Source organism: Lontra canadensis, unplaced genomic scaffold (genome assembly GCF_010015895.1).
Source record: "Lontra canadensis isolate GAN:19392208 unplaced genomic scaffold, GSC_riverotter_1.0 scaffold130, whole genome shotgun sequence".
Taxonomy (NCBI): domain Eukaryota; kingdom Metazoa; phylum Chordata; class Mammalia; order Carnivora; family Mustelidae; genus Lontra; species Lontra canadensis.
In genome coordinates, this window is record NW_022631124.1 from 606,720 (window position 1) to 622,625 (window position 15,906).

Sequence of the window (15,906 nt, forward strand, 5' to 3'; positions counted from 1 at the left end):
TGAAAACCATTTGGAAGCCTCGCAAGGAGGAGTCCCGCAGCCTCACCAGCCTGACTTAAGGGTGGGCGGGTGTGCACAGGAGGGCAGCACCTCTCGGGGACCCAGGGCTCTTCTGTCTGAGGGGACAGACGGCTCCTGGGCCCTAGCCCTTGGGCTAGAGATGGTCTGCACAGGCCTTGCAGAAAAGTGATTTAATTTGTTGACTGGCAGAACTCTTCCCAGTCCTGCAGTGATGGCAGAACATCTCCCAAGTAGGGGAAGGAGGGGAAATCGTTTCTGCAAAAAACCAAACCAAAACAAAAAACTAAAAAGGATTTTACTTAAATTAGATAAAAAGCCGGGGCGCCTGGGTGGTTCAGTGGGTTAAGCTGCTGCCTTCGGCTCAGGTCATGATCTCAGGGTACTGGGATCGAGTCCCGCATCGGGCTCTCTGCTCGGCAGGGAGCCTGCTTCCCTCTCTCTCTCTGCCTGCCTCTCCATCTACTTGTGATCTCTCTCTGTCAAATAGATAAATAAAATCTTAAAAAAAAAATTAGATAAAAAGCCTCAATCATTGTTTTTGTGAATTTAATCGTTTAAATTGTCAAGGTAGGAAAATATATATTCAGTTCACTAGCTAAACAATATAAATATTATTCTTGGAGTTTTGATCATTTAGTAGAGCGATGGGGGTGGGACGTGGATTTGGTACCTGGGGGTTTAGAGTAACGACCAGCATCAGGAAAATGTTGATGACTTAAAAAAATCTGTTGCATGAAAGAGCTGGACTTTTTTTTTTTTTTTAAGATTTTATTTTCATTTATTTATTTGACACAGAGAGAGAGAGATCACAGGTAGGCAGAGAGGAAGGCAGAGAGAGAGCATGAGAAGCAGGATCCCTGCTGAGCGGAGAACCTGATGTGGGGCTCAATCCCAGGACCCTGAGACCATGAAGGCAGAGCTGAAGGCAGAGGCTTAACCCACTGAGCCACCCAGGCGCCCCAAGAGCTGGACTTTTTGATTCGCAGTGGTGGTGTGGCAAAATTCTGACCATGTTTCGCAGAAATATGCTATAAAAAATAGTTTGGAAGAAGAACTGGTGCGTCCCTGGCTTGCCCTGTACTTCTCTGTATGTAGGATTATAAACACTAGCTGCTGGGCATTCCCATAAAGTGATGGGGCGTGTGGAGGAAGATTCCTGAAGTATTAATGTGACGGTCGCTACTCTTTACTGAGCGCTTTACATTTCATACAGTGTCCTGTTTGATTGTCACCGTCACCTTCCAAGCTGCCCTTCTGCCTGCATAACAGTTGTGGCAGGCCCTTTAGAGAAGCTAAGTGACTTATCCGAGTGTCAGTCCTGACAGCCACTCTGTTTTCGTGGGGGCATGTTCTGTTTGCACACGTGCGAGGGGACCTTTGAAGTCCCCGGCTGTGTGCCTCCAGCGTGCAGGTGGAGGGCCCTGCGGGCAGGCGGTCATCCGCACTCCTGATCGTCTTGGCGCTGGGACTTGAGCAGGCACCCCTCCTCCCCTGCCCGGTCCTGCATCCCTGTGGACACCTGTGTCCCGCACACTTGGAGGGGCAGTAATTGTGCTGCCTCAGGACCCTGAGGCCCCACCCATCTGGTTGGGAAAGCCTGGCGGGAAGCCCACTGAGGCTCCTCTCTTCCTGGGCTTTTCCCAGGTGGGTTTTGCACTCTGCCAGGTCTGGAAGGAGGTGAGCTGAGCACTCATGTGTCATGGAGACTTAGCTTTCTCAGACATCTCTTTTCTGGCACTGTTGTTTTTTCTTTTAATTTTTCTTCTTTTTTTTTGTTTTTGTTTTTTATTTTTTGGTGGAGTTTCTTTTCGTGTTAAAGACAACATAGTAACTCTTAAAGATGGTATTTGAGGACGAAGATGCCTCCTGCAGTCTTAACCCAAGAAAGAAACTTAAGTTTCTTTCTTAAGTAACTCGTCCTTGTATTTGTAAACATCTGTAAAATTTTATGTTCATCTTAATGTGAACATTTCCTCCCCGTTGTTAGTAATCTTTGTACCGTTTCCTTGTTGAGTGGTGTCCCAGAGAGGTGACAGAGCCGTTAGAGAGCCTACAGACTTGGTCACTTCGTTTCTTCTACTGAATTGTTTCCAGGGAATCCGTTCCTCAGAGAGGGGCTGCAGGGTTCAGTGCTGGGGCATGCTCCTGGTTCTTGACCTTTGTTGCCACGATGCCCGTCTAAAGACTGCACCAGTAGTGTGGAAGTGTCAGTGTCACCAAAACTACACGACTTTGGAAAGAGTATCAGTGGCCCCTCCGTAAAGGCATTTCGAGTTCGTGTTGTCTAGAGGACCTCATCTCTGAGTGATCCCCAAACAGCATTACTGCTTTTAAGAAACAAATTGACTAGAATTTGTTCACACAGTAGGACAATCTTGATGTATTTCTTTCTCGCTTTTTTACTTCATTTAGATGTTCTTTTTTTCTAGGGCTGTATTCCCCTTTGTCTTTGTCCACCAGGCACCGTTCAGGGTGATCTCTGCGGGAGAAAGCAGGGAGCAGGGGGTCTTTAGGTGAGCAGCCTGGCCAAGCTCAGTTTAATTCCCAAACCTTTGCTTTCCTTGGTCTTCCTTCCCCCTGATAGGCGTGCAGGGATTTTTCCCATGATTTATTTATTTTTTTTAAAGTAGGCTCCACACCCATTGTGGAGCCCAACATGGGGGCCTGAACTCACCACCCTGAGATCAAGACCTGAGCTGAGATCAAGGGTCAGACGCTTAACCCACTGAGTCTCACCCAGGCGTCCCACAGAACTATTCCCATCCGTAGTGAGTACTGATTTATGAGATACTATTTTTAAAAGTTTTCAAATTTGCAGAATAACTGACCTGAGCTGCTTTCTTCCATTTTGCTGCCGCCTGTAAAGAGCTAGTCAGAACTGGGAGTCAGAGAAGGGCTGAGGTTGGTCTCAAAGAGAACCCTGACACAGTCAAGTATGACTCCTCCCACATCTGGGCATATTTGCCCAGGTGCGAAACAGCCGTATGTGTGAAGTTAGCCAGGTCAGGTACACACACACACACACACACACACACACACACACGTGTCAGTGCCAGGATCATGGTGTTTAACCCTTTCTCTCAGAAACAGGGCTGACTTTGACCTGGCCGCCTAGGCCCTCCCTGTGTTTCGTTTCATGTCCTCCACTCTGTATTTCCTTGAGTGGTACTTTTTGATTTTACTTTTGCCACATACATCGTATACATTGAATCAAATATAATGTGCTGTTAACTTGATACTTCTAGTGCCAGTGCCCAAATGGCCTACTTGTGGTATCAAAGAAAATCCTAGAGGCTGAACAGTAAGGTAACTTACAGAATTTGACTTTCCCGGGTCAACTTGTTACGACAATGACCTAATTAGTATTTTGTGAAAGGGATCCTTTACAATGTTAGATTTTGGTGCCCTGATAGTTAGAATCATTTAGGAACAGCTGCTTCTCTTCCTGGTGGTGTTAAAAAACAAAATGCAACTGAGTCAATTTTTTGAAGGTCGAACTGGCTTCCTTCAGTGACTTGTGAACCAGGAAGCACCTCATCCTGCAGACAGAAAGGCGCTCCAAGGAACTGTACAAAAAGCAAGACTTGTATAGGCAGAAGAGAAAAGGAACAATGAAGTTATAGTAGACAGAAAAGCAGATTGGTCGTGACAAGGTCACTTTCCTTTAGGGGATGGCAGGGGTCTATCAGGCAAATTACCTAATTAGTGCTAATGAGGCCATTCTTCATTGACTGGCCTAAGATTGCATTTCTGGGAGCATGGAAACTGTGAAGTTTGGTGACATGGGCCCTGTTTTTTTTTTTTTTTTTTTTTTTTAATTTTTATTATTTTTAACAATTTCCCTCTTTTGGTGAGACTCTAACCTGAGAGAGGTGATCAAAATTTAAGGCATTAGCACTACTCACAGCCACCACTTGAAGTGAGCTTTGTTGATTCTCTGTGGATATTCATAGGTGATGGAGTTTTTTTGCTGTCTGTGTGGTGGTCACAAGTCATGACTTTGGGTTCACATTCTTTTAGTCGGTCACTCTCTTCATTTCTTTCTTTCTTTCTTTCTTTCTTTCTTTCTTTTTTTTAATGGTTTTGACATTTCTTTCTTTTTTTTTGTTTTTTAAAGATTCTATTTATTTATTTGACAGAGATCACAAGTAGGCAGAGAGGCAGGCTGAAAGAGAGAGAGGAAGAAGCAGGCTCCCTGCCGAGCAGAGAGCCCGATGCGGGACTCGATCCCAGGACCCTGGGATCATGACCTGAGCCGAAGGCAGAGGCTTAACCCACTGAGCCACCCAGGGGCCCCTCTTCATTCCTTTCTGATGTTCCATTCTTAGTGAGATCATTGGCTTGGTGGTTAGTGGCTGTGCATACAAACACCCACTTAAAGCTTGTGAGAGAGTACAGTGGACCAGGAAGATTATGATGATTATTTTTAATGATTTATTTATCTACGAGAGAGAGAGAGAGAGAGAGAGCGCGCGCACGCGTACATGGGGATGAAGGGAAATGACAGAGGGAGAGAGAGAATACCAAGCAGACTTCCTAGTAAGAACGGAGCCTGACATGGGCTTTGATCCTAGGACCCTGAGATCATGACCCAAGCCGAAAACAAGAGTTGGTGCTTAAGTCAGCTGTGCCCAGGGTCCCTGTCATTATTTTAAGCAGGATAATTCCCAGTGCCTGGAGTACCTCAGAGCCATGGTCCCCAAGACCCACTGTAGTCAAGATCAAATCCCACTGAAGGGGTCACTCTCCGAAGCCAGCGGGCTTGGTCTAGTGATCTTGTGTAGCTGAGCTCGGCTTCCCCAGAAGTGTCCGTCAGGGCAGCAAGTGGCATGGACGACAGCACAGACTAAAACAGTAATAATCAAGGGCTATCCTGTTAACCAAGACCAACTTGGGCCAGAGAGGCCAGGAAGTTTTGTTGGTAGCTATGGCTGTTAACAGCGGATTTGCAGCACCTTCAAGAGTTAAAAGGCGAGGTTCTGGTAATAGCCACACTTGCACCTGTGGCCAGGGGAGCAGTGATCTATCAAAGGAAGCTCTCCTGGCGTTATGGATACCCCCCCGCTAATTCCTGCTTGAGTTCAAGGCTCAGGGCTGGGAAGGTGACAGCCTTGGAGTCCAGTAAAATTGAAGGGTCTGTGGGCCACAAGGCAGTTTTATTCTGCTTACCCTTGCCTTGTGTCCCTTTCTTGGTACAAGGCTTGGACACAAGGTTTTCTGGCTTTGGGGCTGTTAAACTGAGGCAGGGAAATAGAAACCCCGGGTTAGGGAGCCTCACTTGATAGAGATGGGGGCTTAGTTCCAGAGAAACTGAGGCTTTCGTCAGTTGGGGGAAAGTGTGTGATGGACAGACCTATGGGATCGTCAGTGTCACGGCCAGTCCACTGGCAGTTTGGAGACTGGATTATCCCTGCTTGCAGTGGCCCGAGCGTATGAATAATCTTTCAGGCCAGAGCATAGTGGAGTACGGGCAAATGAATCATAAAGGCCTTTGGGTTCTAAGAATTAGGGAAAGGTTGGTCAGAGAGGGAAGAGGAGTGGAGAGAAATACTCTTGATCTGCTGTCTTGGGTGGAAGCAGCCTACCTTGATGTTGGCTGCTTCTCTTCTGAGCCAGTTTGATCTTGAGCTCTCCAGCATTTGCACAGGACCAGCTGTCAGGTGTGGAGCCTTCTTCAGCTGTGAGATAGCACCAGAGTTTCAACACCTTGTAATTTGGTGTCAGTGATCAGGAGTTCCTGCTAGGGTCCTTTTCACGAGTCTCACTTCTGCAAATGCATCAGAGTAAGACAGTAGTGGTCTGTAAATGTCAAAAGACTTAAGGATGCTCATTGTTAGGATTTTTTATAATGGAAATGGTAAAAATATTTGGTCATTTGTGCGATATACAACATTTTAAGATAATAATCGCAATTATGACTGATAACATTATAGTGGGACATCACGGATTTCTAGGAATTTCATTCGTTTTCTAGAACACTTACATTCGGAACCTGTGTCCATACAAGTATAAGATAAGGAGGTTTAGCATCTTTCATTTGAGAGTGCATCCCACCTAACTTAACAGCAAATAAACCTGATTAGTTTAATATTTTACCCAGGTGAGAGACAAATCCTTTGAGATTTTCCAGGGACCCTCTGGGAAATCTCAGAGTTACTTTAAAGTGGAAAAAGCCCCCATTTAGAATTTGATTTTAGGAAGTTGTCAAAACGTCAAGTGGTTTGAAAGTCTGACTAAATGGATCACAGATCATTATGAAATAATCCTTCATTATCTTTTTAACCAAAATGACACAGAAGATGGTGTTAAAGGCAAACACAGAAGGTTACAACGCTGTGAACAAAAGTTAGCTCTTTTAGTATCGAGAAGATTGGGTTTTCTTAAGTCATGCAAGAGCTAATGAAGACAGTGTGATGCACCGGAAGTTGCTTTGGTTAAAACACAAAATCTTTGCTGCCCAGGAGATTGCTTAAAAGATAAAGAAACTTTCATCATCATCGCCTCTGATCTAAAGCATTCCAAAGGTCCAAGAGAATACTGTCCTTTTTTTTCCAGGGAGAAAATCAAATTCTAATTTTGTACCAGTGTAGTCTTGCTATTAAAACTCATTAGAAAAGCAAATCCATTTCAATCTTAGCCTGCTTGACCACATGTAAAATTCCCTCTACGAGATTCCAGATCCACAAACCTGCAAGTGTTTTTATATCCATTCAGATCGCGTCTCATATGTATGTTTTTTTCTCATTCTGGAACAACTAGTCATTTTCCTCTCCTTGTCTACTCTTAATACTCTTGTTTTCCTTTACCCTTGTTTTTTTGAAGAAATTTCAGGTACTTCTGTTGATTAGAATTCTTAACCCACAGAATCCTTACTTCCTAGTGAAAACTAAGAAGCAAGCAATCGTGGACTGTCTCTTACACTAGCATTCTGGGGATCAGCAAACTCATAATTACATTTCATATCTTGAAGAAGTATATTCTTGATCCTAGTAAATTTCTCAGTGTTGCATGAAACATGTTTACTAATATACCCACATACTTAAGTTTCTCTATAATAAACCAAAAGTAGATTAACTGGTGTTCAATAATTAATTAATCAATAATAATTAATATTCATTATTTTATCTTATTTGAAAATGATCTAGATTTTCAATGACTATACATCATTTAACTTAACATAACAAAACAACAAAGTTTCAAGTTACCAAAACCATTTGGGGAAACTATTTAAGTAGACCCATCATAAAACATAATCATGGCTAAAAGCTCACCTAAAACTTTTATCCTACTTACATCTATCTAAATCACTAATTTTTAATATATTTAGATTACTCATGAAAATTTCGTAGACATTAAACAAAGTTCTTATACTAAGATATTTTTCTCACTTACAAACTTTGTAACAGAGATAAAGTTAATCTATTTGAGTAGAAAATGCAGGCAGAATAAAAGTATTATATTTAATGCTGGTAGCTCTAAATACATTCCTGTTTTAATTAAACAAACCAACAAACTTGCTTTTTTTTTTTTTTTTTTTAAACCAAAGACTATCCTAGATCAGGCAAACCTGAAAAATATTTGAGTTAGTTTTTATATTTCTGAGAGTCTAGAAATATTTAATTAAATACTTATTTTCCTTTAAATGAATTAAATAGACTTTAAAAAAATTTTTTTTTAGCAATACCATGCAGAAGTAGAAAAATATCACATCTACAGCATACATATTAGACATACATAAACATACATACTGACACAAACACAGACCTTAGAGGTGTTGCTTTGGAATTATAACCATACTGGGTGGCTTAGTTGGTGAAGCCTCCGCCTTCAGCTCAGGTCATGATCTCAGGGTCCTGGGATCTAGGCCTGCATTGGGCTCCCTGCTCAGTGGGGAGTCTGCTTCTCCCTCTCCCTCTGCCTGCAGCTCCCCCTGCTTGTGCTTGCTTTCTCTGTCAAATAAATAAATAAAATCTTTTTAAAAAATTTAAAAAAATAAAATTTTAACTGTAAAATGGGTACAATAATGCAAAACTCACTAGTTTCTTAAAGAACAGTTGGATCCAAATTGTGTTTCTAGAAAGGATAAGTTAAGGTTAACCATTCTGATGGTTTAAACTTTTTACCAATATTTGTGGAGAAGACTTTCAAGATTTTTTCATTTGCCTCCTTTCCAATATCCCACCCCAACTCCCCCCGCCCCCATAGGTAGTACCCCAGTTCCTGGAGAGACCAGGTAGAACATTTACATCTCAAAAGCACCGGGAGAGAATGCAAGTTCCTTCCTCTGGGACTTCTGTTTCTAAATCTTCTATTTTATGTTTCCTGTGAGCCTTTTAAGATGAATGGGTGAGATTTGGGGATTGGTTAGAAGGTTAAGTGGGCTTTGAATTGCTTCCAGAGCTGCATTTCCCTTCTTGCAAGGACTCATTTTGTAAGACAAAGGCAGCTGTTTTTAATTCCTCAAAAAATTGGGTTGTGACCTAAAATGATTTGGAAAGGGCTGACCCTCCCATCCAACTACCTTGTCTTCATTTTGTGTCTTTATATTAAGATGGAAATCAAAAGATTCCTATGTCATAGGTGTAGGGCTTTGTCTTGGGAGTGTTTTCCTTTCCCTCTGGGTATCTTTACCTGAGGGGAGGGGGCCTAAAAACAGTTACTATTAATTTCTGAATATCAGCTTCCAATTTGGCCAACTGACCACATTGCAACTTAGAAGATCCTTTCAAATACGTCCAAGTTTCAGCTTGGAAAAAGAGTAAACATTCCTGGAGGTACTGAACTATCCCTCCCCACCCTTGGATGTACAAGGCATTCCCAGGGAGGGTGCAAAGGATACTACTATGCCCCCCCCCCATAGCAATAGGAAGAAGACTCAGACAATTTTCAGGACACAAAATGCGATGTACAAGAAGGCTCACAGGTCGCCCTTCGCCTCCTTCTGCCAATTTTCTCAACAGTCCCATCTAGAGGCTCCAGAGTAGGGTTTAAAGTACAGAGTGTTATGGGGGCGCCTGGGTGGCTCAGTGGGTTAAAGCCTCTGCCTTCGGCTCGGGTCGTGATCCCAGGGTCCTGGGTTGGAGCCCGGAATCGGGCTCTCTGCTCAGCGGGGAGCCTGCTTCCTCCTCTCTCTCTGCCTGCCTCTCTGCCTCCCTGTGATCTCTGTCTGTCAACTAAATAAGTAGAGTGTTGCTCTAGTATCTGCCAGAATTTGGCAAGGATTTCCATTGAATTTCTGTTTTAGTTTCCCCTTGGCTGTTCAAAGGAACAACTGGTAGGAGTTTACAGAAAATTCCCCTGATAACCCAAGAAGGGGCCCATACTAAGGGTCTGCAAGGTAGATAACGGGGGCATCTGTAAGGCCATTATTTGGGCAGACTTTTGTTTGTAGTCGTGCAGTCCCTGCAGAGTGAAGGCAGGTCAGGTCAAGGGTTGGCGGGCTAAGTATTCATATACAGGAGAATAGAGGAGAGCACTTGGAGTCACATCTTAGGCTTTGGATTTAGGTACCTCTTGTGTCTTTAATTTTTTGTTAGCTTTTTGCAAGGCATCTTTCAGCGAAGCCATTTTGGAATCTTGAAACCTTTCAGAGGCTTCTGCACATCCATGAAAATAGGTATCCCATTCTGTTCTATCTGGGAGCACATGCTTTCAAGTGCATTTCTTAAGTGAATGATGTTGTCTAGGTGGAACGTTCTCCATGATGGCCATTGTCGTTATAGCTTGTCTTCATAGGATGTCATCACAGCTCTTTGATGTCCAACAAGCAAGTTCATCTGAAGTGGGCACGCTCAAGATTTGGACCTAGAGGATCCCATTCCTCACCCAAGCCTCGGTCCCTCAGACGCAAATTAATACCTAAGGGGGATGTGGCGCTGGGTTGGGATTGGGTGGTGCTCCTCATTGTACCTCAGGGCATGGACATTTTCTTGAGGTTGGCAGGTGACCTAGTGTCCATCTAACCCTAGTCATGACCAGCTTATCCTCACATGAGTGTCTTTGGTGGCAAGCCTGCCAACAGCTTTTTAGCACTTGGCTCTCCGTGCCCACCGACTCTGGAGCTTTGGATTCTGAGATGCCTATTAACGATGGATCTATTATTCCTTCCTCTCATGTGCACAGTAAGAGGGACCAACAGCAGTTGAGAAAATGGAGCTGTTTCCACCGGCAGTAACCAAAGAGATAGTACCGTGGTGGAGAGAAGGCCTTAGGTGCACAGCGCCAGTAGCTCCCAGTGTGGAACTGTGGACCAAACCAGCAGACCCCAGCAGATGGGAACTAGGAACTAACCGGCGGCTAGGGATCTGGCTTTCAGGGAGATCCATCTGTCAGCTGAGGCTGGTCTGCTAAGTCCTGGGCTGGAACCGTGGACCAACCAGGGGACCAACTGAGGGCTAACCAAGGACTGGCACTCTGTTAGGGCCTTCTGTCCGTGTAGACTGACCGCTTAGCCCTGGACTGGAGAACCAGTTAGATTGGGAACTCAACTTGAGCGGGGCTCATGTCTGAGAGAACCTTATCCATGGACCTTAGAAATGGCAAGACAGACAGCTCAAAGGGTTGGCCGTGTTTCTCATCCCTGACAGCATCAGAGGTCTCTTGCATCCCACTACTGACACCAGACTATTAAGAAACAAAACTCACCTGAGTCAAGGGAAAAGGTCTTGTTTGCTTTATTCAGCGATTCCTGAATTGGGCAGCATCCCATTTAGCAGATAGAAAGCAGCTCTGAGAAGCTATACGAAATGAAAGGCTTTTTGTAGGTGAGAGGGAATGGGAAGGAAGAAATAATACTAGACAGAAAAACAGGTTGGTTGGTCGTGATAAGGTCTTTTTCCTTTAGGGGGTGGCTGGGGTGGGAGTGGGAGGAAGGGAGGCCTGTCAGGCAGATTATTAGACAATTCCTCACTGACTTTTTTAAGATACCATTTCTGGGAGAGTGGAAACTTTCAGTTAAGTTTCAGTTTGGTGACACTGGTCTTAGCGTAAGCAGCTCCATTTTGGACCTGTTGTCTTGTTTTTAACTGTGTAGGGCAGGCGGTGGCCAACAATGGCCTGCGGGCCCAATCCGGCTGCCTGTCTGTTGTTGTGAGATGGTTTTATTAGAGCACAGCTTGCCCCTTTTGTGTACATGTGGTCTGTGGTTGCCTTCATGATACAAGGGCAGAGTTGAGTCATTGCAGCAGTGACTATGGCTTGCAAAGCCTAAAATATTTATCTGGTCCTTTCCAGAAAAAGTCTGCCAGCCCTGCTCTGCAGGAAGGAATGGGGTGCTGTCGGAGTCCTTGCTGTGTGACTTCACTGGTGCAGGCAAGGTTTGGTGCCGCCTTCTGTGATAGGAAGAGGATTCTCATCATCGAGGGGATTTAGGGTGAAATTGTACCAGGTACTGGGTGGTTCCCAGCACAAACGAAGCGTGTGATGAATATTAATTCCTTCTCCCCCTTCATGACTCACATCCCTTGTTCCCATCCTCAGGTAGCTGCTTTCTTTGCATGTGAAAATTGGAGATGAAAAGTGGCTTTCAGTCCTTACACGTTCAGAAACGAAAGCATTTAAAATAGCTCCATCCCGTAGAACTATCACGCAAGCCACCAATGTGAGCTAAATGTGTAACTTGAAATTTCCTAGTTAATCCTATTTAAAAAGTAGGAAGACATAGATGAAATTAATTTTAGTAATGTATTTTATTTAGCTCCGTTTCATTTCAACTTGAAATTAATATAAAAAATCACTCATGCTGGAGCACCTGGGTGGTGGCTCAGTTTGTTAGGTGTCTGCCTTCAGCTCAGGTCATGATCCCAGGTCCTGGGATGGAGCCCGAGTGGCAGGGTAGGGGGGTTGGTAGCAGGTGGGAGGGCTGCTCAGCAGGGAGTCTGCTTCTTCCTCTCCCTCTGCCCCTTCCCTCTGCTCCTGCTCACTCTCTGCCTCTCTCGCTCACTTTTTCTCAAATAAATAAGTAAAAATCTTTCCAAAAAATCACTAATGAGATATTTGATTTTTAATTTTTCTCCTTTGTGCTTTAGTCTGTGGAATCCAGTGTGTTTCACCCCTTATAGCAGGACGCAGATGGACTTGACTGTGTCTTGAGTGCTCAGCAGCCATGTATGGCTAGGGGCGACTGAACCGCACAGCTCTCTGCTTTGCTGATACCAGCTGGGCAGCCTTTAATTCAGTTCAATTCTTACACCAACTCCGTGAAGTTAGCACAGACCCTGTAAGGCTCCCTCTGGCTTCAGATGCTAGGCTCAAGTTCTGGCCCTCCCATACTTCTGACCGATTGGCTGAAAATTGGGGGTTCCCATGATCCCCTCAGTAGGTTTGATAATTTGCTGCAAAGACTCACAGAATTTCACGTCGGTGGTTTATTACAAAGGATAGAGGAACAGCCGGATGGCAGAGGTATACAGGGAAAGGTATGGCCAGGGCAGGTACAGAGCCCGAGTACCTTCTCCAGACTGGCCACCCTCCCAGCACATCAGTGTGTTCCCCAATCCTGGAGCTCCCTGAATCTTGTACTAGAGTTTTTATAACTCAGTGTCTAGGCCGCCTCCCTTGGGGGCTGGGAGCTGGGAGCTGGGGCTGAAAGTTCCCACCCTCTTAATCCCCTGGTTGGTCTGAAGATAGCCCCCAATCCTGAAGATAGCCCCCGCCTCCCCCTGGGGGGGGGGCGCTAAACCTGAGTCACTTAATTAGCATAAACTTGGGCATGGTCTTAAGGGGTTGGTCTGAATAACAAGATGTCCCTATCACTCCGGAAATTCCAGGGGTTTTGGGAGCTCTGTGCTGGGAACCGCGGAGCAAGACCAACTATATTTTTTATTATACCACACCAGGACAGCCCTAGAATGCCTTCCTTCCCTTCTTCCTCCCCAGCTGGCTGTGCCCTATTTAAGAACACTCCTCCTCTCCGAAACAGCTGATGCATTCTTATTTTACATTCTTCTCTACCCTCTCTTGCCTAATCATGACTGTGCTGCTAACTCCCCCGGTTCTTGGTTCTCAGGAAGCAAATGCAGGAAAGATACAGTAACATTTCTAGGGAAGCTTAGAGATACAAACCGATCAAATTGAGCACAAAACTGTGACTCTCCTTGGAATAACTTACAGAAGAATCATTACTCTGTAATGAATAGGGGTGTAAGGTGCAGGTTTCCCAAAAAGTGGGATGTGTGGGTGAAACCACCACCCCACCTACTGGCCTGTGGAATGACAGGGAAAATTAGGCAGATCTGGCTGAGAAGGCCTGCTGGTCCATGCAGCTCCCTCCCCAAGGAGCCGGGCTGTCTAGGCCCTTCCAGGGCAGGGCACAGAAGCTTCCAGACCTTACTGATAAAACTGGTTCAGGAGGAAGACCAGAGAGAAACTAAGATTTTTATTCCTCTTGTAGTCTTTGGTCTCCCTTGCTTGCCTAATGTGTCTGTGTTCTTAATGTCTACTATTCAGCTCACTCTTGCAATTTTAAATCCAGGGCTTGGGAGCCAGAGCGGTAGGGGCAGATCTTGGTCCATCACTAGGAATGGGGACTTGGGCGGGTTACCTGCCCTCCTGGTGCCTCAGTTGCTGTCACTGGACAGTGGATCATTAGGAGGATTAAAATATGCAAAAACACTGAGAACAGGGCCTGACCTCTGGCATTATCTAAGTATTGTTTCATTTGTTTCATTACATCATGTAAAATGCTAACAAGTAAAGAAAAGGTATATTGCAGGAATAAGGGGATGGTGGCAGAGAACCTCCAGTTGCTGAGTAAGTGGGGCGTGGTTGCTAAAAGAATTTATACGGATCAGAATATTTTTGAAAAATGTACTATTTTGGTCATGGCTTTCTCAAAATTCTGTAAACTTTAAGGGCTTGAATAAAATTTCTCTTAGTGCAGCTGGAAGTTAGAAGTGGAGTCAGTAGCTTTCTCTGATGTTAAGGATCTTTTCAAGGGTGGTGTTTCCATCTGGCTTTTATCTTTCTGAAGCCTATGTCAGGAGAGGTGTCAGGGATAGGATTCTGTGCTTTTCTGTAACGGAGTGCTGCAGCATACCATGTGAGGCGTGGGTGACCACAAATGCTCACATGGAAAATAAATTTATTTATTTATTTATTTTTTTAAGTAACAGAAGGCTACAGGATGTCATTTCTAAGGGGTTATAGGTGCATTCCAGAAACATAGGCCCTTGTCTGTAAAACGATGAGGTCATGTCTCAGATTGATTTGTGTGGTAAGTCCTAGAAAGCTATCTTGCCTAGGATGTGGACCTTAATAGTAGGCTGAGGTATTTTTATTAATTTTCATTCAGATATCTTCATTTTAACAGGTCAAGGCCTCTTTAAACATTTTGGGTATTCTAGAAAGTCTTTTTGGGGAAGTAAGCTATATTACATTAAATCATTTTTTAGATTGCTGGTAATTTCAGTTTTCATTGTTGATAGTCCTGATGTTAATATCACCATTTCTGCCCTCTTTCATATTTTTTCATTCTGACTTTACAGTAGGAAACATGGATCTAAGTTATGTTTTGAACAGATCTTTCTAGGGTGGTTTCCCATTCTTTCTCATCATATGGCTTAAGTGAAAACTATGTTCTTTTCTTAAGACTAGAGGATAATTTTTTTTAAAGCCCATGTTTCTTAAATAGAGGCTTGTCTTAGCTCGAGTGGTTCCAACTAAATACCATCAACTGAGTGGTTTCAACAACAGGTTTGTTTCTCATGGTTCTGGAGGCTGTGAGTTCAAGATCAAGGCGCTGGCTGATCAGTGGTCTGGTGAGGGTCTGCTTTCTGGGTCGGAGACAGCTACCTTCTCGCGGGGTCCTTGAGAGCTGGGTCGAGAAAGGGCTCTATTCTGTTCTTCCTCTGAGGAGGGCGTGCAGCCCAGCCTGGGGCCCCTCCCTCATGACCTCTGGTAGACCTAGAGCACCTCTGAATACCGCGACCCTAGGGGACGACTTTGGGGGGAGACTCATTCAGAAACAGAAGCTTTGAGACTGGCTTTGCCTTCATAAATGTTTTTAGAAAAGCACATACCTTGGTCGAATACTGCTTCCCACTATTTCTTATTTTCTTTTATCTGAATTAAGAACCCTTCCGGCATCAAAGCCTCCTTTCCTTTGTCAGGCCTGCATGTCACTCAGATCTATATTTTTCCCTACAGCTGTTCCCGGAAGCTTTCCCAGGCTGACTTTCTGCCTCCCAGGATAGTTGGAGGGCTGAATTTTCCATTCCCTGCCTGCCACCCTGCAAAGACGAGGCGTCTGAGAAGGGTACCAGAGCTTTTCAGCTTGAAGGCTTTGGCAACTAGAGCATGTAAGCCGCCCCCTGTCTGCCAGGCCGCCCGTGGCGCGGAGGGCAGGGAGTCTTTCCCTGCCTGCGGCGGACGGTCTCAAGGCTGGCGGAGAATTGAGAGCGCTGGTTTATTAGCGGTCTCTCATTGGGATCTTCCCAGCCGCTTCTCTGAGTCTCTTGGGAACTCTTGACCTTTCTGGCCCTGAGTTTGAGAACCAGGATTTAGACTGTTGATTTTCACTTTCTCAAGGCTCAGCTCAAACACTCAGCTCGCTTCTTTAGTCCCCGGAGGAGAACCTTCCAACCCCTCGGAATGAGCAGCACTCAACATCCCGCGCGTCTGTCGGGGTTTAGTGAGGGGAAGGCCCAGAAAAAGGGAAATGAGCCTTTCTTTCTTCCCAGTGGCTGTGGGCATCATCCTGGGGGCCCTTGAGCCCCCTCTTTAGGCAGGTGGCTCAGTCTAAGAGTCTCCAGAAGTGACTGGCTCTCTGGTTCAGCTCCCCTCCCCCTCCCTCCTCTTCTCCATACCCCCCCCCGTCCCCCACTACCCTAGCTTGGGGTCAGCCTCCAGTTTTGACATAGCTGCACTGAGCCAGGACTTGAGTGTCAC

The 15,906-nt window shown here is 44.9% G+C and overlaps 1 protein-coding gene across 2 annotated transcripts in view; it reads left to right on the forward strand.

The window, feature by feature from the left end:
- The window catches only part of NCK2 (NCK adaptor protein 2), a 148,881-nt gene that overhangs the window by 16,933 nt on the left and 116,042 nt on the right, over nucleotides 1-15,906 (forward strand). The window lies entirely within an intron of this gene.